A 25,088-nucleotide genomic window follows, 5' to 3' on the forward strand; every position below is an offset into this window, starting at 1 on the left:
CTCTATCCTCACTCCTGCATAATGCACCACTCACACAGGGGACAAAGCATTAATCCAGCAAACGTCCACAAAGATGCCAGTAGAATTTACTAATCTAGCAACCCATCCGAAAATTTAATTTAAATCAGAAGGAGAGAATGTAGGGGAAGATTAATTTCTTAAAAATTCATCTGCACTGAAAGATCTGACCCAGAATCCATTCCAGGATTCCTGTGCACAAACCTACGGAAGTTTTGTAAAGGTATTTGACATGTATTAGTATTTATTAGCATTTATGGATGTGCTCTGCATGTAACATAAAAAGACGTTTGAAATGCTGTTCATCTTGTGCTCTATGCTCCAGCCAACTAAATTTCCTCACCATCTCTCACACGACTCTCCCACCTCCAAACCACTGCTCACCTCCTGTCCCCCAACAGAAGTGTGCCTGCTCTCTCTCTTTCTCTCTCTCTCTCTCTCTCCCCCTCCCCACAATACAACTCTCCCCTCCTTCAAAGCCCTCCTCCAACATGCATACCCAAGTTAATGCCATCCTTCCTCCTCCCCCTTTCCCCCAACCCCTTGATGACCCCATCATCCCAGTTAAGGCTTCCTCTCAGTCACTTCAGCACAGGAATCACCTTATGTACTTCTGGTGGGTTTAGTAGTTCAAGACTTATAAAACTGCTCCTTCAGTCTCTTTCCTCCCCACCACCAAGATGATCACCTCCACCCTGAACTTCCCTTCTACACCCTCCCTTGCCTTTCCGGTCTCCTCCACACTGGTCCTTCCCTCACAGCCTTTTTTAAATTTAATTTCAAACTCAGCAGAAGCATCAACTACTTCTACCATGACCACCCTCACACCACTTCCACTTTCTTTGGTTTCATCCCCGCCCACCTGCCCACGATGGCCAGAACCTCAGGATGGATATAGAACTGGGTAGGGATTGTCTCTATCTGTTGCTGAATTGTACTTTCCAAGTGCTTAGTACAGTGCTCTGCAACACAGTAAGCACTCAATAAATACGATTAATTGAATGAATGAATGAAGGACCAGGGATGATGGCCCCAGTGCCCCTCAGCCTTCCCCCAATTCCATCTGTCCTCCCAACCTACCCCCCGGTTTGCCCTGTCCCCATTTTCACAACTCTGCCTGGGATGGAACAATGATGGTGGTAGCTACTGTTAAGGTTAAAAATGGAAATTTTAGAACAGAGAAAACAGTACACTTGGTGAATCTGTCAGGTGATCCATAAACATCAATCAATAGTATTTTATGAGCATCTACAGTGTCTCGAGCACTTTATTAAGCACTTGGGAAAGTAAAATTGTGTCTTCTAACACAGGATTACTAGCCTTAAGGAGTTTACGGTCTAGCAGGGGAGACAGACACAAAGTAAATTACAGGTAGAAAAAGGAAAAGGAAAAGTGGGTATGCAGATTAATAAGTGGTAAAATAATAAGGTAGGTAACCTAATTTGCATAGAAGAGATGGGGCATAAGTGAGTAATTGGTGCAGGAACTGGTGTAGTGGTAGAAGGGGGTGTATAGGAGAAGGAAAAAATGATCAGAAAAGACTTCCTAAAGCCTCTCCTGAAGATGGAGGGGGCTGTGATTGACAGATATTAAGAGGAAAGAAGTTCCAAGAAAGAGGAAGGGTGTGAGCAAGAAGACAGTGGAGGGTGACATGAAAACATGGCACAGTGAATAGATTGGTGCAAGAGGACTGAAGCATATGAGCTGCAGTTGTTTTAAATCAATCAATTAATTTTTTAATGGAATTTGTAAAGTGCTATCTATGTGTCAGGCACTGTATGAAGCCCTGAATTAGATACAAGATTATCAGATTGGACACAGTCCATGCCCTAGATGTGACTCACAATCTTAACCCCCATTTTACAGATGAGATAACTGAGGCACAGAGAATTTAAGTGACTTACCCAAGGTCACACATCAGACAAGTAGCAGAGCCAGAATTAGAATCCTGGTTCTTCTGACTCCCAGGTCCATAATCTATCCACTAGGCCAAGCTGTGTCTCAATCAATCATACTTATTGAGCACTTACAGTATGCAGAGCACTGCACTAAGCACTTGGGAGAGTAAAATATAGCACAGTTGGTAAACAAGTTCCCTGCCCAGAAGAAGCTTGTTGTCTAAAGGGGGAGACAGACACTAATATAAATACATTACAGATATGTACACAAGTGCTGTGGGGATGAGGGAGGGGTGAATAAAGGATATTCCCAGTGCAAAGATGATACAGAAGCAAGTGGGAGGAGACAAAATGAGGGCTCAGTCAGGAAAGACTTCTTAGAGGAAATGTGCCTTCAATAAGGCTTTTAAGGTGGGGAGAGTAATTGTCAGATTTGAAGAGGGAGGGTGTTCCAGGCCAGAGGCAGAACATGAGTGAGAGATCAGTGGTGAGACAGATGAGAACGAGGTACAGTGAGTAGGTTGCATTAGAATAGTGAAGTACTCAGGCTGAATTGTATTAGGAAGGCATAGAGGTAGGCTTGGGGGCAAGATGATTGAGTGCTTTAAGACCAATGGTAAAGAGTTTCCATTTGTTGTGGAGGTAGATGGGTAACCACTGGAGGATCCTGAGGAATGGGGAAACACTCCAGCCAGAAGAGTGTAGTATGGGCTGGAGTGGGGAGAGACAGGAGACACGGAGTTCTGCAAGGAAGCTGATCCAGTTAGTCAAGGTGGGATGGGATAAGTGCTTGGATTAAAGCCAAATGTTGGAAGTTTCTGGTTAGGAAGAATGGGTAATCAGCAAAGGGTTTTGAGTAGTGATGAGATGAGCAGAGTAATGTTTTAGAAAAATGATCTGGGCAGCAAATCGAAGAATGAACTGGAGAGGTGAGAGACTGGAGGCAGGGAGGCTAGAGAGGAGGCTGATAGTAGTATGTAATGGTAATAGTGTTTAAGTGTTTACTGTGTGCATAGCAGTGTATTAAGCACTGTACTGATACAGTAGTCAAGGCAGAATATGCCTCAACCAAGAGGGTGGCTGTTTAGTTGAAAAGGAAGGGAAGGGGGGATCCTGGAAATGCTGTTAAGGAAAAACTGGGAGGATTTGGTGTCAGACTGAATAGGAGAGATGAACAAGAGGAGGGAGTCAAGGATAAAGGCCAGGTTGTGGACTTCAAAGACAGAATGGAAGGTGGTGAATAGACTGAGCAAAACTAGGTCTAGCTCATTGTGGGAACAGAATTTGTCCATTTACTGTTATATTGTACTTTCCCAAGCGCTTAGTATAGTGCTCTGTACAAAGTAAGCACTCAATAAATGATTGAATGAAGAAATGAATGGATGAATGAATAGTTCACACTCCTATTTTATTCCATTGAGGGCAGGGAAAAGATTTGACAAGCTCTAACAATTTTGACTCAGCCAGTCAAATCAATGATGGTGTAATCTCATATATCCCAGAACCCAGATCTATTGATGATGTCAAATGTGTTTGTAAGATCTAAGGACAATTGGTTGATAGCAGCAGTAGACAGGTCAACTTGGCTTGCAGTAATCTAAAATGAGTAGAAATGATGCAGTCCTCTTGACTGTAAGCTTACTGTGGGCTGGGAACATGTCTATTGTTATTTTGAACTCTCCCAAATGCATAGTACAGTGCTCTGGACAGTAAATGCTCAACAAATATGATTGATTGACTAATAGATAAGTCCCAGCACCTGGGAGTAACAAATGCAACAGTACATAATGCAAAATATGCTGCCCACCCAACCTTGCTTTCATCAGTCACAGCCAAGCACATCACTAAAAAAAATCACTAAATCATTTTAGACTCCAGAGGACAGTAAACTGAACACTAATCCACTTGCATTTATTATTCTTCTGTATTCATCAATTTGTAAGTGCCTCCTGGATTATAAATTCCTTAAAGGCAAGTGTTGTATGTTAGCCCACTCTTGGGTAGGGACTGTCTCTGTATGTTGCCAACTTGGACTTCCCAAGCGCTTAGTACAGTGCTCTGCACACAGTAAGCACTCAATAAATACGATTGATTGATTGATTGATTGATGTCAAACTTCTATATGTTTCCTAATTGACTAGTGCACTCTTAAACACATGGTAGGCATTCTTTGAAACTCTTGATGATGTTGGAGGTGCATTTTGAATAACCTAAACATCAGATTGGCAAGAGCAAGGGCTTGGGAGTCAGAAAATGTGGATTCTAATCCTAGCTCCGCCACTTGTCTGCTATTTAACCATGGGCAAGCCACTTAACTTCTCTGTGCCTCAGTGACATCATCTGTAAAATGGGGAGTAAGACTGTGAGCCCCACGTGGGACAACCTGATTAACTTGTATCTACCCCAGGGCTTAGAGTGCTTGACACATAAGTGCTTAACAAATAATAATAATAGTAATAATGGCATTTATTAAGCACTTACTTTGTACAAAGCACTGTTCTAAGCGCTGGGGAGGTTACAAGGTAATCAGGTTATCCCACGGGGGGCTCACAGTCTTCATCCCCATTTTCCAGATGAGGGAACTGAGGCCCAGAGAAGTGAAATGATTTGCCCAAGGTCACACAGCTGACAAGTGGTGGAGCCGGAATTTGAACCCATGACCTCTGACTCCAAAGCCCGGGCTTTTTCCACTGAGCCATGCTGCTTCCCAAATACCATCATTGTTATTATTATTATTAGGAGATTAATGCACACCTCTACAGGACCTGATGACAAAGAATTCTGAGGGCAGCACAGTCTCAGTATCATTTAGCCTTTCTATGTCACAGCTTTGGTTTGAGGGATGGGGTGCTCATGAACCTTGGAAAACATGGGATGTTGTGAGACTTAATTAGCTGATGTCCATTAAGTTTCCAGAGAGGCCACTATGGACTAATTACCCCACCAGTAAGAAATCTGTCACATATGCACTCCATTCTCAACTTGATCTGGGAGGTCATAAAAACTGCATTCACCATGTCAATAAAATCTTTTCTTCCAAAATGTATCCAGAACACCAACCTAGTGCTTTTAAGTCAGTGATGAGGAAACAGCTTAACACGTGGACTCAACTGAAGACAACCTTGGAGCTTGGCTCTTTTCCCATAATAAGGAGATTGCTATTGACAGAACTCCTTCTTGTCATTTAATTAAACATAGCTGTTAATAGGCCTTTCAGTCTTTAGAGATGTCTTTGGAGTTTAATTGAACTCATTCTGGATGGTGTCAAAGAGAGTCCTTAGGGGAACTGAGATTCAGGAAAGGGTCGAAATTACAATATTGCCTTGTAGAATCCAGGCTGAGAAACATAGACTCTAGGTGGAAATCCATTAAAGAGTCAGGCCAGGTTGATTTTTAGGAAAGAGGATGGGAGAAACTACTCACAAGATTAGGACAGAAGTCTCAGGGTATTTGATCTCCTAAAGAAAATCTCCCTAAACAGCAGCTTTAGAAACATGACTATGCTCACAAAAGACCAAGGCAAATATTCACAGCTTTGTCTCAATCTGCCAGCCTGCTCCTAGTCTTCAATATGTTTCTGAAAATTCCTGAAAGAGAAAATGGGAATGAAGCAAAAGGATACAGCATATCAAACCTGGGGAAAACTAGAGAAGTATTCAAAGATTTGAGGTTTCTGAGTAACTTTTCATGGGGCAAAAATCCATTTATCTATAAATTTAAAAATGACATATTGTTCACCAAAACACATATTGTTTTACCAAAATCAAAGCTCTGTGTGGACTTTGCTTGTGATTCCTTGATATATTATAAGTGACTGGCATGCCAGGGTAGGGTTATGCATTAAAATAGCCTCTCCTGTTTTCTTCCAGGAATCTTGGAAGTCTTTTCTTTTCTGCTACTGACATACCAGAGGTTTGGCTCCAATGCAGGAGAAGGCCTTCTGTGACCTATGTCTAAACTGCCAAGCAAAGTGGAAAAGGAAATCCAATTGGTTTCTATAGCTTAGTCTTCCTGGTCATGAAAAAAAACAGGTTTCTTTCTGGTGGGGATATTATTATTATTATTATCATTATTATTGTAACGGTATTTGTTAGAACTGCTTATTATGTGCCAATCACTGTTCTAAGAACTAGGGTAGATACAAGGTAATCAGCTTTTCCCACTTGGAGTTCATGGTCTTAATCCCCATTTTACTGATGAGGTAACTGAGGCTCAGAGAGGTTAAGTGACTTGTCCAAGGTCACACAACAGACAAGTGGCGGACCCGGGATTAGAACCCATGACCTCTGACTCCCAATCCTGTGCTCTTTCCACTAAGCCATGCTGCTGCTCTCCACTGCACATCAGTATGTTTTCTGTATCGAATGCATAAGAGATACTAGAATCAATCAATAATGTATATGAACTCTTACTGTGTGCAGAACACTGTCCTAAGTGTTTTGGAGAGTACAATGTGATAGAATTGGTTGACATGATCCCTGACCTCTAAGAGAAAATCCTTCGGGAGTGGGGTGCGATGGAACAAGATGAGAAAGGAGAATGTGAGGCAAATTATATGGGTGTAAGGAGGATTCTCAGTCCATTAATCCATTGTTAGAATAATAATATTGGTAGTTGTTAAGCATACATACACACACACACACACACACACACACACACACACACACACACACATATAAATATATATACCCCTACATGAGAAGCATGTATGAGCAGCAGTGTGGCTTAGTGGAAAGAGCCCAGGTTTGGAAGTCAGAGGTTGAGGGTTCTAATCCCGGCTCTGCCACTTATCAGCTGTGAGACTTTAGGCAAGTCACTTAACTTCTCTCTGCCTCAGTTACCTCATCTGTAAAATGGGGATTAAGACTGTGAGCCCCATGTGGGACAACCTGATAACCTTGTATCCACCTCAGCACTTGGCATATAGTAAGCACTTAACAAATACTATTATTGAAAGCTCACCTCCTCCAGGAGGCCTTCCCATTCATTCATTCATTCAATCGTATTTATTGAGCACTTACTGTGTGCAGAGCACTGTACTAAGCGCTTAGACTGAGCACCCCTTTTCGTCTGCTCCTCCTCCTGTCCCCATCACCCCTACTCCCTCCCTCTGCTCTACCCCCCTCCCCGCCCCCCAGCACTTGTGTGTATATGTACATATTTATTATTCTATTTATTTTATTAATTATGTTTATATATCTATAATTCTATTTATTCATTTTGATGCTATTGATTCCTGTCTACTTGATTTGTTTTGTTGTCTGCCTCTCCCCTTTCTAGACTGTGAGCCCATTGTTGGGTAGGGATTGTCTCTATCTGTTATCAAATTGTACTTTCCAAGCACTTAGTACAGGGCTCTGCACAAAGTAAGCACTTAATAAATATGATTGAATGAATGAATGAATGAATTAAGCCATGCTGCTTCTCATTCATTCATTCAATCATATTTATTGAGCACTTACTGTGTGCAGAGCACTGTACTAAGTGCTTGGGAAGTACAAGTTGGCAACATACAGAGATGGTCCCTACCCAACAAAGGGCTCACAGTCTAGAAGGGGGAGAAAGACAACAAAACAAAACATATGGACAGGTGTCAAGTCATCAGAATAAATAGAAGTAAAGCTAGATGCACATCATTAACAAAATAAATAGAATAGTAAATATTTACAAGTAAAATAAATAGAGTAATAAATTTGTACAAACATATGTACAGGTGCTGTGGGGAGGGGAAGGAGGTAGGGTGGGGGGGATGGGGAGGGGAAGAGGAAAGAGGGGTCAGTCTGAGAAGGCCTCCTGGAGGAGGTGAGCTCTCAGTAGGGTTTTAAAGGGAGGAAGAGAGCTATCTTGGTGGATGTGTGGAGGGAGGGCATTCCAGGCCAGGGGAGGACATGGGCCGGGGATCGATGGTGGGACAGGCAAGAACGAGGCACAGTGAGGAGGTTAGCGGCAGAGGAGTGGAGGGTGTGGGCTGGGCTGTAGAAGGAAAGAAGGGAGGTGAGGTAGGAGGGGGTGAGGTGATGGAAAGCTTTGAAGCTGAGAGTGAGGAGTTTTTGCCTGGTAACCACTGGAGATTTTTGAGGAGGGGAGTAACATGCCCAGAGTGTTTCTGCACAAAGATGATCTGGGTGGCAGCATGAAGTATAGACTGAAATGGGGAGAAACAGGAGGATGGGAGATCAGAGAAGAGGCTGATGCAGTAATCCAGTCGGGATAGGATGAGAGATTGAACCAGCAAGGTAGCAATTTGGATGGAGAGGAAAGGGTGGAACTTGGTGATGTTGTGAAGGTGAGACCAGCAGGTTTTGGTGATGGATTGGATGCGAGGGGTGAACGAGAGAGCAGAGTCAAGGATGACACTGAGGTTGCGGGCTTTTGAGATGGGAAGGGTGGTAGTGCCGTCTATAGTGATGGGAAAGTCAGGGAGAGGGCAAGGTTGGGGAGGGAAGATAAGGAGTTCAGTCTTGGACATATTGAGTTTTAGATGGCGAGCAGACATCCAGATGGAGATGTCCTGAAGGCAGGAGGAGACCCGAGCCTGAAGGGAGGGAAAGAGAGCAGGGGCAGAGATGTAGGTACGAGCTTCTCATGTAGGTATATATATATATACATATATATATATATATGTATATATATATATACCTACATATATATGTGTGTGTGTGTGTGTGTGTGTGTGTATGAGAGCACACACATGGATGGTACATATAAATATATAAACATAAATGTCTAAATAAACATATAAGCTTGATACTACCTTCTTTTGTAGAGTGTACCTTCTTTCAGCTCAGTAGAATACGGAGCAAAGTGTCATAAACTCACAGATATCACTACTACTTTGCAGTTTATTACCTTTCTGCAATAAGTGTATGAACTTGCACTTAAGAATATGGGAAAATCAACTACAGTCTAAAGAAAATAACTTCAAAGATAAAGCTTGAGTCAAGGGAAATACTAAAGTTGCCTCCTCTACAACAATTCTGCTGCTTGTGGCGTTACCTTCAGTATTCACTAGGCCAAGGTATACTTCAATTGCTCTTTAAGTTAAAATTTTCAATTATCTGGGGCTCCATAGTCCAAATAAGAGCATCTCCTTAGAAGTTCAGAATTCAATTAGCAAGGATGAGTAATTACCTTTACCTCTTAGGCTGCAGTGTGCTCAGGGAGAGAAAATTCTCTTTTCAGTCCAGGGAGCTGTTTAAAGGTAATGCCTGCAAACTGTGATTCAGACAAGGCTTCTTCAGTGGCCCAAATGGACTCCTGATGAAATGCCCAAAAACCATTTCCTAGACTACAACTCATCAGGGAACTGGAGCCTGGGTATTATCTGGTGTGTGAGTGCCTCATTGACTTGATGCCTCCAAAGTGGTTCAGAGGAAAGTTATGGAAAGCAAAACTGTGGTTTTCATACCCACACTCCTCATCGGGTAAATGCCTTCATCAGACATAAAATCATCAATGGGCATTAGATGAATCAGCCCCAACAGGTTCTTGGGAAATTAGTCCAGACTTCCAGATAGTACAGTACACTGTCTACTAAAATGTTTCTATTCAGGCAGAGTTATGAGATGCCATTTCAAGTTTCTCTTCTCTATCAATGTAAAGCACTTCAAAGAAAAGTGACAAGAATCAAAGGAGATTCTGAAGGAAAAATCACAAGTCCTTGCCTTCCTGAAGACTAGCAATCAGCTGCCAAACTGAACTCCTCAGAAGATTCACCACTTTAGCACAGAGTTGTCTTCCTTTGTCTGATTATTTCCTTCTCAGAAGTACCCATGGAGCCATCAGAAGATAACCAAGGCTGGCAAAGATTTTGGCCCAGAGATTCAGAGCACCTGAAATTGCAAATGAGGTAGGGACTGAAAAAAGGAATGAGTGAACTTACCAGGAGACCATACATAGACGTTTTAACGTGGGCTACATTTTGGGAGCCAACTCAGAAAACCATTGAGTTAAAATGCAAGGAGCTGGCTCAGTAGATATACAGCAGCATCAATTAACGGCATTCATTGAGTGCCTATTGTGTGCAGAGCACCACACTAAGCACTTGAGAGTGTATAACATAACAGAGTTAGTAAACGTGATTCATGCCCTCAAGCTTGTCTATTAATCATCAGCCATACTTCCTGAGAGCTTACTGTATGTAGACCACAGTTCTAAGTGCTTGGGAAAGTACAGTGCAACAGAGCTAGATATGATCCCTACCCATAAGGGATATCCAGGGGAGACAGATACTAAAATAACATAGGGGAAATAGTAGAGTATAATGATATTTACATAAGTCCGGTGGGGCTGGGATGTGTAGCGAAGTGCTTAAGGAGTACCCAGTCAAATGCAGAGTAGATGCAGAGGGGAGGATGGGTGGGGGAAATAAAAGGCTTTGTCAGGGAAGGCCCCTTTGAGGACATTTGATTTTTAGGAGGGTTTTGAAGGTGGGGAGAGTGGTGGACTATGAGATATGAAGACTTGAGTGAAGATGTGAGCAACAGAACAGTGACAGGATAGACCAGATGGAGGCCAGAGAATAGGTTGATGTTCGAGGAGCTGAGTGTGTAGGTCAGTTTGTCATAGGCAATCAGCAAGGTAACAATCTAGCATTAACATTTTCTATGAAAAATTTGGGGCCAGAACAGAATTTTCTACCCAAATATTACCTTGATCACAATTCATGCTCCTGACAGAAATGGCCAGCAAAAGATCACACTGGGTTCCATCCATAATTGGATGGAAATTATGAACTAGGCAATGGGAAGATCTGAACACTGTGTAAATATAGGAAGTTCCAATCCAAGCAGGTCCTATTTGATCCATAAGAGACCCGGTTGCATTGGATGTGAAATAATCTATTAACTGCATCAGGCAGCTATGAGCTACTCAATGTTGGGAGACAATCCAACAGGTACTCGCTCAGAGACCAATCTTCCCTTGCTGCCCAGTAAACATCAATGAATGATTTTCACATTAGGTGAAAAGTGTGCCCATTAATTTGGTGGTGCCACTATCCCTGGCAAAAGTGGAAAAGCAGACAAATGCAAGAAACATACAGAATACTAAGCAAGAGACCATTTATTTTATACTCTCTGTGAAACCAGAGAATTTGAGAAATGACAAAACCTTGAAGACTGTAAACTTAAAACACAAACTTCTATTTTCCCTTAGCAATATGTAGGATACTAAAACAGTGTTGATTTAAGAAGCCAGATCCCTTGTACTTCATTCTGCTTTGGCAGTGTCACATGCCTAGGAACTGTGTTTTCTGTTGGACTTTCTCTTAGCTTCTACCATACAGCAGCTGTAACACACACTTTCTATCTTACACACATGCATACACATGTGTCCTTTGGGTTCATAGATGACATAGAGCGGAAGAGTTAGAATAGACACACATCATTCAAGGATCTCTACTTGTTCTTCTGAGTTTTCTTCCCAACCCCTTGACTATAACCAGCTATTTGATTTCCTTTACCACATCTTTAGGGTGAAAGAAGAGAAAAGGATAAAGAGCCCCATTTCTATTAACTCTTTTGTACTCTCCTAAGCACTTAATACAATGCTTGGCTCAAGGCAGCATTCAGTGAATACTATTGCTTGACTGGAGAGACTGGAGGCAAGGAGATCTATGAGGAGGCTGATGTTTCAGTCAAACTGTGATATGAAAAGTATTTGAAATAGCATGGTGAGGAAGGAAAGAATTCTGGAAATGTCATGGTGGAAGAACTGATAAGATACAGTGATTGACTGAATATAGAGATTGATAAAGAGGTGGAAGTCAATGATAATCCCAAATATCATATTTAGAGGACAGGGTATTGCTGACTGTGATGGGAAACAGGTGGAGGAAAAGAGGGAGAGTCAGTCTCACCCTCAGTCCCAGAGCACTATGTACATACCATAATCTGTTTATTTATGTTAATGTCTGTCTCCCCTCTGAACTGTAAATATGCCTATCAACTCAGTTGTTATTGTTCTCTCCTGAGTGCTTAGTTCAGGACTCAGCACACAGTAAGTGCTCAGTAAACACCACTGATTGATTGCTTGACTCTGGAGAGAATAAGAGAAGTCCAGTTTTGGACATATTGACCTTGACATGCCCACAGGACATCCATGTAGAGATGTTCTGGAGACTATAGGAAATGTAAAATCGCAGAGAGTGGATGAGCATCCCAAATAGATGACCATAAATTAGAGAAGCAGCGTGGCTCAGTAGAAAGAGCACGGGCTTTGGAGTCAGAGGTCATGGGTTCAAATCCCAGTTCCACCACTCATCAGCTGTGTGACTTTGGACAAGTCACTTAACTTCTCTGGGCCTCAGTTACCTCATCTGTAAAATGGGGATGAAGACTGTGAGCCCCACATGGGACAACCTGATCACCTTGTAAATTCCCCAGGGCTTAGAACAGTGCTCTGCACATAGTAAGCGCTTAATAAATGCCATTATTATTATTATTATTATAAATTGAGAAGAGAAGGGAATCCAGAAAATAACTTTAGGGGACACCCACAGTTAGGGAGCAGGAGGAAGAGGAAGAATCAGTAAAATAAACAGTGGGATTAGCAAGAAAGGTCAGAGCAGAACCCAGCTAGTGTTTTAGAAAAACCAAAGTTAGATAGTATTTCCAGGAAAAGGGAGGCATTCACAGTCTTGAAGTCAGAGACTAGATAAGGAGAATTAGGGAGAAGGAGATCACCAGTCACTTGTGATCTTGGGGAGAGTGTCTCATTGGGAACCAGATTGAGAGGCACTAAATTGGGAGTTGGAGAGGAAGTGGAGATAGACTATATAATATGCCCAAATTGTAAGGTTTGGACAGAGATGGGAACAGGTATATGTAGGATAGCTTGATTCAGTGGAATCCAGAAAATAACTTTTAGTATAGGGAGACATGACATGTTTGGAGGCAGATGAGTCCCAACTTCTCATGAGGTTCTTCAGTTTCATCTCTCCTGAAATATTCTTCATCTGGAATATTTTCAGAGCCAATCTGGTCCAGATTAATACATGGTTCAACCATTTTATGTATGGAGAAACTGAGTCACTAAGCATTTAAAGGAATCTGTCAAGCTGTACTTCTTTTCGCTTACACTGACCCTTCCTGGCTTCAGATATGGAGCATCCATTTTGTCTGGTTTTTAAGGAAACAATTTGAGTTTACTAGACAGTAAATTAAATAAACAGTGTAAAATGTCCTCTTAGCTCCCACCTCGCCAAGGATGGATGCCCTTTTAATAATAATAATAATGATGGCATTTATTAAGTGCTTACTATGTGCAAAGCACTGTTCTAAGCACTGGAGAGGTTACAAGGTGATCAGGTTGTCCCACATGGGGCTCACAGTCTTAATCCCTCTTTTACAGATGAGGGAACTGAGGCCTAGAGAAGTTAAGTGACTTGCCCAAAGTCACACAGCTGACAAGTGGCAGAGCTGGGATATGAACCCATGACCTCTGACTCCAGAGCCCAGGCTCTTTCCACTGAGCCACGCTGCTTCTCCATTTCAATATGATCCTTAGCAGTGTGTTTATTACTCTATTTATTTTACTTGTACATATTTACTATTCTATTTATTTTGTTAATGATGTGCATTTAGCTTTAATTCTTTTTGTTCTGAAGACTTAACACCTGTCCACATGTTTTGTTTTGTTGTCTGTCTCCCCCTTCTAGACTGTGAGCCCACTGTTGGGTAGGGACCATCTCTATATGTTTCCAACTTGTATTTCCCAAGCGCTTAGTACAGTGCTCTGCACACAGTAAGTGCTCAATAAATACAATTGAACGAACACAGTAAGTGCTCAATAAATACAATTGAATGAATGAATGAATGTATATCATTGTCCTTGTTGCACGTTAGTGACAGCTGCTTCTTTTAGAAGCTGGTGTCATATTTAAGGAGAAAAAAACTACTTCAAAGTAAGTGGGGCAAGAATTTTCCCGGAGCAGTGAATGTTCAAACCAAAACCAAGAGTAAAAGGCCAGCTAAGTGCTGTACACTAACAAGGGGTATAATTTTGTGTAAAGCAATTGGATGCATTTGCCTTTATATTCTGCAGTAATGTGATAAATGTGAGGAGAAGCAAATTTGTCTCAGGATTTCACCATGTGATAAATGACTGGAAAAGCAATTGTGTAATACCAATAGTACCAGAAAATTGCAAATTTCAAAATGAAATGTTCCTTTCAATTTCATAATAAGAGTGAATGACATGGCACTCAAGATATTACCTAAATTGCACCTAATTTGCAATTTTTACAGTCCGTACCTTGCTTTGCAGACCCAGCAGTGAAGTAGACAGACGAGTTACTAATTACCTGTGTCCACAAGAAGCAAGACATCCTAAATGTTCTTTTTTCCCATCCTCCCCAACTTTGCATTTGTAATGGAACCATAACAGCTTGTTCATTTGCAGCAGTGGAAGAAGGACGGTTGCTCTTACTGACAGACTTCCAGTCCAGGGGAAGGAAGAATGGCAGTTTATGGTTCTTGAGGTCCACAGAAGGATCCCAACTGTGACAATCAATGTCATCTGGGAAATTGCAGTTGTTTCTGTGCAGTGGGAATGAAAAGAGATAAATGTTGCTGAGGGACAGTGTTCTCCGGGACCATAGCTGAAGAAAACTCTGCTAACAAATTATACTGTTGGCATAGCACTATATCTTGAAGACATACCTTGGAAGACACAAAGGTTTTAATGAAGAGGATTGAAAATCGGAGACAGTCAAATTAACCTCTTTATGGTATCTGTTAAATGCTTACTATGTGTGAAGCACTGTACTAGGAGCTGAGGTACAGTACTAAGCACTGTTCAAGCTAACCAGGTTGGTAGACTGTGAGCCCATTTTGGGTAGGGACCGTCTCTATATGTTGCCAACTTGTACTTCCCAAGCGCTTAGTACAGTGCTCTGCACACAGTAAGCACTCAATAAATATGATTGAATGAATGAGTGAATGAATGACAACAGTCCATGTCCCACATGGGGCTCACACTCTCTATCCCCATTTTACAGATGTGGTAACTGAGGCACAGAGAAATTAGGTGACTTGCCCAAGGTCACACAGCAGAGAAGTGACAGAGCCAGGATTAGAATTCAGGTCTTTCTGACTCCCAGGCCTGTGCTCTATCCACTAGGCCATTCTGCTTCTCCTGCTTCTCTTTTAACTCCTTCTAAAGTTAAAGGAGATTTACTAGGTAATCTTTTCTCCTTTAGTATCAGTAAGCTGTTTTTTAAACTGTCCAGTTCACTGTGCTAGCCAACATCAAGAGAAGATGCAAATCCCTACACACCTGGAGACTTTGTTCTAATGCGAATGCATGAGAGTGAATTTTTGTCTCCACCTCTGTCATTGTCCAGGTGCAAGCTGTTACATAACTTCTGTTTGCTTCAAGCTAATTGTCCATCCACCGTGCTCCACTGGTACAGTGTAAATTCCCTATGCTGAGGGATTGTGTCTTGAAATTCTGCAGTGTTATTCCAAGCACTTAGAACAGTGCATTAAACCATTAATGCAATTACTACTGAAAAGGTGGTTCAAATTCATTTGCATGTCTTTTTACGGACAGTCATCTGAGCACAGTCATCTGAATATAGGATATCTGGCATGATTGTTTTAAGTTCTTCTAATGATATTCTTAACCTGCCAAATTGAAAGATTTTCCCAAAGGATAGGAATGAAATTCTGACACCAATTTCCAGGTTCCTTGTTGCATCGTAGAGCATGATTGTATAAAAAAAGTTTGACATGTATTAGGCCTAGAATTGTCATGGACAATTCTAATGTAACTAGAAAACCATTTTGAAATAAATAGCCTTAGGATTTTAGTCAACTTCCCACTGTAGTCAAACTTTCAAAGTAGCTATGAAAGACCAAGCCTGGTGATGATGTCAAACCTTTGGCAAATTCAAAAGACACCTTACAGAGATATTGATGCTGTTTTTCTGCACAGTGTGAAGCAAAGATTATTTCTGCTGTTCCATGTTGCGTTCTAACAGTTTGATTTTGGTATGAAGGGAAAATAAATTTCAGAAATGTGTCTAGGAGGATTAAAAGTATGATCTTGTCAGTCTATAACGGTATTTACTGAGTGCAGAGCACTGAACTAAGCACTTGGAAGAGTTTAGTAGGCACAATTCCTGCCCTCCAGGAGCTTACAAATGAGCAGATGGACAGCTTTGAAGACCAATATGCTGCCATAGTCATTTTCAGGACAAACATTTTTACTTTTCCTCTCCAAGCTGGTGGCAATCATAGCATTTTTGAAATTCTAAGGCATTTCCTCAGTGTTCCATACATTGAGGAAAAGGCCATGCATATGTCTGGGGAATGGGTTCCTCTCTATATTTTCCCCTAGCACCGCTTATAGACCTCAGATCGTTTGTCATCAGATCTTTACATGGTTGACTGCAATGTTGACCTTCTCAAAAGGTAGATGATGATGACAATGATGGTATTTGTTAAGCTCTTACTATGTGCCAAGCACTGTTCTAAGCGCTTGGGGAGATACGAGGTAATCACGTTGTCCCTCATGGGGCTCACAGTCTTCATCCCCATTTTACAGATGAGGGAACTGAGGCACAGAGAAGGTAAGTGATTTGTCCAAAGTCACACAGCTGATAAGTGGCAGAGCCAGGATTACAACCCATGACCTCTGACTCCCAAGTCCATGATCTTTCCATTGAGCTACGCTGCTTCGGTCATCTCTTGATAAGTTCTGTATTTTTTCAGGGGCTCATTCTCACTGAGGGAGGGGGTTATTTTGAAGTTAGGTTGTCACCTTTGCAGGATTTCCTCCTTACAGTTCTCTGTGATTCTGACAAACAGCCAACCAATAAATTTATGTGGTTTACATAACCACAGGAAAATGACAAGCTTGAAAAGCGGTGAAAGCAGGGATGAGACCTAGAAGAGGTGAGGCCAGAGGGGTTGGGAGGAAGGATGAGAATGGATTCTTTTTAATGGCATTTGTTCAGTGCTTACTATGCGCCTGACACTGTATTATGTGCTGGGGTAGATACAAGATAATCAGGTTGGACACAGTCCATGTCCCACATGGGGCTCACAGTCTTAATCCTTATTTTTCAGATGAAGTAACTGAGGCACAGAGAAGCTAAGTGACTTGTCCAAGACCACACAACAGACAGGTGGTGGAGCCAGGATTAGAACTTGGGTTCTCTGACTTTCAGGCCCATGCTCTTTCCACTAGACCACACTGCTTCTCAGGCATCAGGGAGAATGGGAAGAAGGAAGACTAAAAATGAGAGGGAAGGCAAGGGGGGAAAGGAAATAAAAGAGAGGAGGAAGGATAAAACAAAGATAGAAAGGAAAAAAGTATAATGAAAGAAAGGGGAGAATGGGAAGAAAGAGGGAAGAATTGGGAGAAGAAACTAACCTCTGCTATAGCAATACCTTCTCTATCTTCTGCCACTATGGTGACCACTCAAGAGACGTCAGTTATGCATCCAGTTCAGAAAAGAACAGCTGAACTGGGTCCCAAAGGGTCAAGCTTGCAAGCTTGCTACCAGCACAACTTTTCCCTTATTTTTCCCTCTCCCAACCTTTGGAATGTATGGTGTTGTAAGCCAGTGCCTCTCCAATGACCCAATGTCCCTCTCATCTTAACCAGCATTTTTTTTAAAGGACCAGCCATCCTAGAGCAAGACAGGTGAAACTGGGACCTCTGATCATCTGGGTTCCAGAGCTCCAAAAACCATTACCAAAGGCTCCTATGCCTCCCTGAAGATCAAGTCTTGACACATTTTTTGTCCACCTGTCCACATGTTTCGTTTTGTTGTCTGTCTCCCTCTTCTAGACTGTGAGCCCGTTGTTGGGTAGGGACTGTCTCTATATGTTGCTGACTTGTACTTCCCAAGCTCTTAGTACAGTGCTCTGCACACAGTGAGTGCTCAATAAATACGATTGAATGAATGAATTAATTTTGCACCACAGAACAGAAGTCCAATATAAATATACTGTAGATCTTCATGGAGGAATAGCTGTTGTTGAAACTAAAGTAAAACAAATCTCTTTTTTTAATGTTTTGTCATAAAAAAGGGAAAACTGCAGCATTTAGCTCAGCCCCCAAAGAGAGTGAAATGAAAACACCTGGCACCATGAATGAATGGCAAAATGTATCCATTTTCCTAAAAGGTTTCCATTAAATGCAAAATACTTGAATCTGCTACTAGTTACAGCCATCTTGCTAAAAACCAGCCCTGCACATAACACCAGCAGTGAGGGAGCCCAGGGAAGAAAGCACATTGGTTTTGAAACCATTTAACAGTCACTAGAAAGTTTTCGATGTTTAGTACTTTAAAATTAAACATCTGGTTGAAAAGATCTGTTATTTTTATGATTTTTGCACCAAGATGAAAGTCACATTCAATCTTCTCCGCCTCCAACAGAATCACAAGTAAATTTACCGTTCATCAAGATGGATGGCTTCAGCTCTGGGCTCAGGAAAGAAAAGAAAAATTGTTTCCCAGTTTATTTAGGGTCAGTGCTTTTTAACTTGTGAATTCATTGCTAGCATGCTAAACTCCAAGTTGGAAGGTTTGTGGTTTCCTTTTTAACAGTTGGAGTCCTTTGAACATGGGCTAGAGTGTGCTTCCAAAGATTAAAAGCAATACCACTTAACATGTTCAAATCACGTTCACAAACAACCTAATGAGCTGTGAATGCAAATGTAAGTGCTTTACTAAGTGAATACCCATAAAAGAATTATGTACCCTAAGTAATTATGTACAGATGCTGTCTCTCAGGAAGTTTGGTTTGGAGAGTATCTCAACAGTGGGTATTTGGTGTTTATCCTCTTAGTGTCAGCTCAAAATGACAAATTTTATAAAGACTTATTATGCAGTGCATTGTGTAAATTGGTGTACAATCTAGCGGTGAAATCTGACACAACAATAATAATAATAATAATAATACTGGCATTTGTTAAGCACTTACTATGTGCAAAGCACTGTTCTAAGCATTTGGGAGGATACAAGGTGATCAGATTGTCCCACGTGGGGCTCACAGTCTTAATACCCATTTTACAGATGAGCTGAGGCACAGAGAAGCTAAGTGACTTGCCCAAGGTCACACAGCTGACAGTTGGTGGAGTTGGGATTTGAACTCATAACCTCTGACTCCAAAACCAGTAGACAATCTCTAGTGTCTCTTACAATCTACAGTCTCCCCTGACTCTGTGGCTCCCAGTTCATTCAATAGCATGGCATAATGGATAGTGCACAGGCCTGGTTATGGGTTCTAATCCCAGCTCCTCCACCTGTCTGCTGTGTGACCTTGTGCAAGTCACTTCACTTCTCTGTGCCTCAGTTGTTTCATCTGTAAAATGGGGATTGAGACTATGAGCTCCATGTGGGACAGGAACTGTGCCCAAACTGATTTGCTTGTATCCACCCCTGCACTTAGTACAGTGCCTGACACATAGTAAATGCTTAACAAATACCATTAGTATTAGTAGTATTCATTGAGCACTTACTGTGTGCAAAACACTGTACTAAGCGCTCAGGAGAGTACAATGCAACAACAAACAGGCACAATCCCTGACAATAAAGAGCTCACAGTCTCATCCTCAGCCAAGAGTTTCCTGGCCCATTCCTAATCTCTTCCCCAGGCTTTCTAGTTTCCAATTCCCATATGCACCATAATGGAAGAAACACGATTCCTCCCTCAGCTCTAAGAGTCCTTGTCCTTCCTAAGCCTTCCAGCCTCTCCTCTCCATGTACGGTTTCCCCTATGTGAATTTGTTCTAAATTTCCCATTTCTTCTAGGTACATCTCTTTGTTTTACAAACAGAATCTGTCTCTCTCAGCCCAACAGTGTTCCATGTGTTAGAGGGAGCTAGATAAATCCTTGTCTACTGACTGCATGACACTTACCCTTTTTTATTTTTTTATTTCTAATGGTATTTGTTAAGCACTGGGGTAGATACAGTCTAATTAGGTTAGGTACAGTCCGTGTGCCACGTGAGGCTCACAGTCTCAATCCCCATTTTACAGATAAGGTAATGGAGACACAGAGAAGTTAAGTGGCTTGCCCAAGGTCACACAGCGGACATGTGGCAGAGCTGGGTTAGAATCCAGGTCCTCTGACTCCCAGGTCCTGCTAACTTTCTAGTAGTTAGGCAGAAAAACTCAAGCTGTCAGTCACATGGGAATTTCTTATTCTGAAAGTTCAAGAGAAAAGGAGATTCCATAGATCCCTTAATCACAATTCGGGCTGAGCTGGGCCTTGGAGCAAGAGATGTTGATTGGCCAGACTCCTGACTCTTTACCAGCTTTCCTCCACTACTCTACCAAGCATTTAGTACAGTATTCTGCACATGGTAAGTGCTCAGTAAATATGATTGACTGTCTGACTACTTACTTGCTTCTCTTCACCCACTTGTCCACAATTTGCATTCTTTGTTTCTTTCGAGCTCAGATTTGACTCTTCCACCATTTTCCCCCCAGACTGCAACTCTGCACCCTGACAAATCTTCTAAAGCATAGCTCTCATCCCACCGCCTCCAGGAAGCCTTTCCAATTCCAAATGCTCTAGTTGCAGAAATTTAATATCCACCTATATTTTATATATTTTGTGCCAACCTTAGCATGTATGTGCATATGTATATGTAGATCTATTTGCATACTCTTCTCTCTGATCTCCCATCCTCGTGTCTCTCTCCACTTCAATCCATACTTCATGCTGCTGCCCGGATTATCTTTGTCCAGAAACGCTCTGGGCATATTACTCCCCTCCTCAAAAATCTCCAGTGGTTACCAATCAATCTGCACATCAGGCAGAAACTCCTCACCCTGGGCTTCAAGGCTCTCCATCACCTTGCCCCCTCCTACCTCACCTCCCTTCTCTCCTTCTACAGCCCAGCCCGCACCCTACACTCCTCCACTGCTAATCTCCTCACCGTGCCTCGTTCTCGCCTGTCCCGCCATCGACCCCCGGCCCACGTCATCCCCCTGGCCTGGAATGCCCTCCCTCTGCCCATCCGCCAAGCTAGCTCTCATCCTCCCTTCAAGGCCCTACTGAGAACGCACCTCCTCCAGGAGGCCTTCCCAGACTGAGCGCCTTCCTTCCTCTCCCCCTCGTCACCCTCTCCACCCCCCATCTTACCTCTCCCTTCCCCACAGCTCCTGTATATATGTATATATGTTTGTACATATTTATTACTCTATTTATTTATTTTACTTGTACATATCTATTCTATTTTATTTTGTTAGTATGTTTGGTTTTGTTCTCTGTCTTCCCCTTTTAGACTGTGAGCCCACTGTTGGGTAGCGACTGTCTCTATATGTTGCCAATTTGTACTTCCCAAGTGCTTAGTACAGTGCTCTGCACATAGTAAGCGCTCAATAAATACAATTGATGATGATGATGCTCAATTACTCAGTCATTTCATCCTGGAATATCTCTGTACACTTATTTGGTATATCCTCATTCTCCCTCTTGCTCCTACTATTTTTAAACATTTATCTGTTCTCTCATCAAATGGTGACCTCCTCAAGGCTAGGAAAGGAAAGGTCTTCCTTCTTTCATACTCTTCCAAGAGCTTAGTACACTAGTCTACATTCTGAAGATTCTCAGGAAGTACCAGTGACTTATGATTGAATGTCTGACCATCAAGAAGTTTTTCTGTTGCTCATTCCTCTTTTCCTGTCATCAGGAAGAGAAAAAACAGCTGGTCTCCATCAATCAATGGCATTTATTGAGCATTTACTGTGTGCAGAACATTGTACTAAGCACTTGGCGGTACAATGGAGGTGGAAGACAGAGTAGCCTAATGGAAAGAGCATGGGCTTGGAAGTCAGGGACCTGGTTCTTATCCTGATTCTGCCACATCTGCTATGTGACCTTGAGCAAGTCACCTAACTTCTCTGTGCCTCAGTTACTTCATCTGCAAAATGGGAGTAAGACTATGAGCCCCTTATAGGACATGGACTGTGTCCAACCTCTATCTACCCCAGAGCTTAGTAGTGTGCCTGGCACATAGTAAATGCTAAAAAAATACCATTTAAAAAAAGACATATCCCCAGCCCACAAGGAGCATAGAGTGTAGAGGGGAAGTAGACATTAAAATAAATTATAGCTATGCACGCAAGTCCTGTAAGACTGAGGGTGAGGTGAATATCAAGTGAGTGAAGGAAACAAATCCAATCAAGGGTGACACAGAAGGGAAGGGGCATAGGGCAAATGAGGGCTTTAGCCAGGGAAGTCCTCTTAGAGAAGATGTGATTTTAATAAGGCTTTGAAGGTGGGAGAGTGGTGATCTGTCAAATATGAAGGGGGAGGGAGTGCCAGGTCAGAAGAAGAGTGTGGGTAAGGTGTTGGTGGGGGGGGGGGGGGGAGAAAGAGAGAGAGAGAGAGAGACAAGATTGAGGTACAGTGAATAGATTGTTATTAGAGGAGTGAAGTATGCAGACTGGATTGTAGTAGGAAATCAGCAAGGGAAGGAGAGAAAAGGTTAGTTGATAGAATGCTTAAAAGCCAATGACAAGGCATTTCTGATGATGCTGACATGGATGGGCAACCACTGAAAGTTCTTGAGGGCTAGGGACAGACTGAATGCATTTTTAGAAAAATGATCCAAGCAGCGGAAGTATGAACTAGATGGGGGAGAGGTAGGAGGGTGGGAGGTCAGCAAGAAGGCTGATACAGTAGTCAAGACAGGATATGATAAATGCTTGGATCAGCATAGTTGCAGTTTGAATAGAGAGGAAAGGGTGGATTTTAGTGATATTGTGAAGGCAGGACAGACAGGATTTGGTGACAGATTGAAAGTTATCCCCAGAATAATAATCCAACTACTCAAAGAACTGTAATTAAGACACACTTTGGCCTTCTCTCTCATTTTTCACCCCAATAGCCACCCTCAGCACCATGCATCATTTTTTTAATTTTTCATGCTTGACCTGACACCATTTCACGGGTTGGTAGCTGTGTGCCAGCATCAGTGGAATGATAATTTCCCCTGAAGGGCCCATAGCTGAGGCTAGCTAGTTCTTGAGGGCCAAGTCTTAGATCTGTGGGTCTCATCTCAATGAGCTCAATTCTCTACTTCACCTCTTAGGGCCACAGTAATGTTGTTCACAGCCCTTCCTTCCTTCCTAGAAATGCAGCAGAGAGAAGATCCATCCATTGCCACATCTCTGATTTTGCATGAGCTACAAAAGAGAACTACTGGGGAGGGAGAGGAGAGGAGGAAGACAGAAGGGGGCGATTTAGCCCCACAGCCTCATTGTAGTGCCTTAATTCACCTCTCTCTGAGTCACTTGTAATAATAGTTGTAACAACATTTACAGCTCTTTAAGCAGAAGGAGAGCAGGCAGTGTTGGAGTTTCTGGTAGAATCTCATCTTGTAATAATAATAATAATGGCATTTGCTAAGCACTTACTATGTGCAAAGCACTGTTCTAAGTGCTGGGGAGGTTACAAGATTGTCCCACAGAGGGCTCACAGTCTTCATCCCCATTTTACAGATGAGGTAACTGAGGCACAGAGAAGTTAAGTGACTTCCCCAGAGTCACACAGCTAACAATTGGTGGAGCCAGGATTCAAACCCATGACCTATGACTCCAAAGCCTGTGCTCTTTCCACGGAGCCATGCTGCTTCTCTGCTTATCTTCTCTGCTTATCTAATACATATCTTATCTAGTCTTCTCTGCTTACCTAGTACATGTCCACCATTTCACCTCCACTCCCTAGAGGTTACATCTGATGTGCTGCAGACTGAATCCTCCACAGTGGGGCTGAAGGGGGTAGAGGAGTGGGTGGGAGAGAAGAGAGGACTTTTTACCACCTCTTCAAAAAGTCTCAGAAGGAAATCTCCATGGATTCATAATAATAATAATAATCAATAATTATGGTATTTAAGTACTTATTATGTGCCAAGCACTAACTATGTGCCAAGTGCTACTCTAAGCACTGGGGTAGATACAAGGTAATCAGGTTGTCACATGTGGGGCTCATAGTCTTAATCCCCATTTTACAGATGAGGTTACTGAAGCACATAGAAGTAAAGTGACTTGCCCAAGGTCACACAGCAGAAAAGTGGTGAAGTTGGGGTTAGAACCCGTGTCCTCTGACACCCAATCCTGTGCTCATTCCACCAAGCCATGCTGCATCTCAATAATAATAATGATGATGGTATTTGTTTAGTCCTTACTATGTGCCAAGCACTGTTCTAAGCACTAGGATAGATACAAGGTAATCAGGTTGTCCCACGTGGGGCTCACAGTCTTAATCCCCATTTTACAGATGAGGTAACTGAGGCACAGAGAAGTTAAGTGACTTGCCTAAAGTCACACAGCTGATAAATGGCAGAGCTGGGATTAGAACCCGAACTCTGACTCTCAAGCCCGTGCTCTTTCCACTAAGCCATGCTGCCCATTCCTCCATACCATCCAGAACCAAGGAGATTTGGGTTCATATTTAAATGAGAAGAAACAGAAGATAAAAAGTACAGATCTGGGAGACATATGACCCAGGTCTAATTCTGGCTCTGCGTAACTGCCCCCCTCCCCACCAGACTGTGAGCCCATTTTGGGGTAGGCAGTGTCCCTATCAGTTGCCAAATTGCACTTTCCAAGCACTTAGTACAGTGCTCTGCACACAGTAAGTGCTCAATAAATACAATTGAATGGATGAATGAATTCTCTGTACCTCAGTTCCCCTGATTGGCAAAATGAGAATACAATACCTGTTCCTCCTACTTAGAATGTGGGGTAGTATCAATCAGTGATATTTATTGAGTGCTTACTATGTGCAGAGCACTGTACTAAGCACTTGATTATCTTGCATCCACCCCCACCATTTAGTACAGTAATTGGCACATAGTAAGCACTTAACAAATACTACAATTTTTAAGATAAGCCTGAAGGAAAATTGGACTGAAATATTACCAGAATTGTAACAGTATTTCTAAAATGTACCAGAGCCTGCGCTTCCCCACCAGTCATTTGTACTTTTCCCTGCCATTCTCTAACCGCCTCCACAAAGGTTTGGATCTGAGATCCCATAACTTCCCCAGCTACAGAAAGCCCAAAAACTGTGAAGAGAAAGCAAAAACATCTCACAGGTTCACCAGGGGCAAAGCAAATCATCTGAGGAATGTTGTAGCTAACTGAAAGATACAATATAGATTCACATAAATGCCCCACTTTTGTATAATTTTTGCAAC

This window comes from Tachyglossus aculeatus, chromosome 3, assembly GCF_015852505.1.
Source record: "Tachyglossus aculeatus isolate mTacAcu1 chromosome 3, mTacAcu1.pri, whole genome shotgun sequence".
NCBI classification, from domain to species: Eukaryota; Metazoa; Chordata; class Mammalia; order Monotremata; family Tachyglossidae; genus Tachyglossus; species Tachyglossus aculeatus.